Source organism: Narcine bancroftii, chromosome 12 (assembly GCF_036971445.1).
Source record: "Narcine bancroftii isolate sNarBan1 chromosome 12, sNarBan1.hap1, whole genome shotgun sequence".
Classification (NCBI taxonomy): Eukaryota; Metazoa; Chordata; class Chondrichthyes; order Torpediniformes; family Narcinidae; genus Narcine; species Narcine bancroftii.
The window spans coordinates 3,772,926-3,774,706 of record NC_091480.1 but is presented as its reverse complement, the minus strand read 5'-3'; the positions used below and the strand labels follow the sequence as shown (position 1 = coordinate 3,774,706).

The following is a 1,781-nucleotide window of genomic DNA, read 5'->3' as shown; positions in this document are numbered from 1 at the left end:
AGGCACATCTTTGCAAAATCAACCCTGTTCACATATTGATGCAGAAAGAAGTCAGAGTTAACGTCTCACTTGAAGGACTTTCAGTGAGACACTGCCTTTCCAGACCTGGTTGGAATGCAGACCACTTTAACACAGAACATTACAGGGCAGGCCCTTCGGCCCACAATGTGGTCCTGATCGATGTAAGCCTACTCACAACAATCTCATTAATCCACCCTCACCCCCATCACCCTCACCCCCATCACCCTCACCCCCATCACCCTCACCCCCATCACCCTCACCCCCATCACCCTCACCCCCATTACCCACCATTTTTCTCACATCCACATGCCAAGAGTCTTTAGACTGTCCCTGTTACACCAGTCTCCACCCACATACCCCAAAAATAACATACCCCTTGTGGCACAATCAATGACCACCCACAGACACAAAGCAAGTAGTCAAAGGCTTTAATAACTAGAAACCTCAGCATACCTCTACATGGTGCTGGCTCACATCCCAGGCAGGTATGGAGGGAGGAGACCAGGGCTATCAGCCTTTATTAAGGGTCTTACATGGAACGGAAGACAGGCCAGCCTGTCCAGTCCAGCAAGGTCATGCCTGCAGAACAGCGTTCCACCACACCCCTGATGTCTCCTCTAAATTTTCCTCCATACACCGGTAAAGGCCATTGCTGCCCAAGGAAAATAGTGCTGGCTGTCCACTCAATCTAAGCCAGTCATCATCTTATATACTTCTATAAAGCCAACTTTCATCCTTCTCACACAAAGAGAAAAGCCCTAGATCTGTAAACCTTGCTCCATAAGCCATGTGCTCCAATCCTGCAACATCCTGCACCCTTTCCAAAGCAGCTACATCCTTCAAGTGCATATCAGTCCCCACCCAGCCTGGTCAATACCAATATAAGAGTTACATGGTTTCCAGATGAAATGGAATCAGTGAATTTGTTTATTTGCGTTCCACTACAGCACCTTTTTAGGTTTTGGAATAAAGGGGGATAGACAGAGCTGAGTCCACAGCCAGATCAGTCATGCCTTATTTCTGATGTTATTATGAAATGGTTGCAATGACATTTCCAATCACCTCCAATAGACCAAAGAATATCAACCACAGGCGAAGCCCACATTCTCCCTTCGCCCTTTTGTTCACATCCCCTGTGGCATCTTGTCTCGTTAACCTGCGTGGAGCTCCTTGATGTCATGCAGGCAAACACTTTACAGCAGTGGTTCTCGACGTTTGCTTTCCACTCACATCCCACTTTTAAGTAATGTGTGTGCTCTGTGGTGTGTGGGTGGGAAGGCAAGGTTGGGAACCCGTGGACACAGGACCCCCCCCTCCCCCCCCCGACCCCGATCACTGAAGTGCATCTTCTCCACTCGCTTCATCTAGCGTTTGTCCTGCGGACCAGGCAGAATTACCTCTGCACCATACCTGTGCACAGCGTGTACCTGTAAACACATGAAGATTTCGGGTGGAGACGGTCTGGGAACCGAACCCTGGTCTAAATGATCACCGCTTACACGCAGTGACCCGCCCCCGCCCCGCTCTCCCGCAACAGGTCCTCCAGGCCGCGCCGCGCTCACGGCTGCGACGACCCTTGGAGCAGCCCGACGCCCATCCTGATTCGCGCCAGGCTCGCCTCGTTCTCATCCACCGTGATTGGCTAAGCAGTGTCACGTGTGTCTGTGTAGCCGGAAGAGAACCGGCGCCGAGCGTCGCGGCAGCCATTTCCTCAGCGGGGACATTTATTTGTGATTTAAAGAAGGAGGGAGGTACGGAGC

The 1,781-nt window shown here is 51.3% G+C and overlaps 1 protein-coding gene across 5 annotated transcripts in view; it reads left to right on the top strand.

Moving 5' to 3' along the window:
- The first annotated feature begins 1,683 nt into the window (after positions 1 to 1,683).
- Positions 1,684 to 1,781, top strand: part of anks3 (ankyrin repeat and sterile alpha motif domain containing 3) — a 35,838-nt gene continuing 35,740 nt past the window's right edge. For all 5 annotated transcript variants that reach the window (XM_069905325.1, XM_069905328.1, XM_069905322.1 and 2 more), the window contains exon 1: positions 1,684 to 1,772. The gene's annotated coding sequence lies outside the window, so the exon portion shown is untranslated. The remainder of the gene's footprint in view (positions 1,773 to 1,781) is intronic.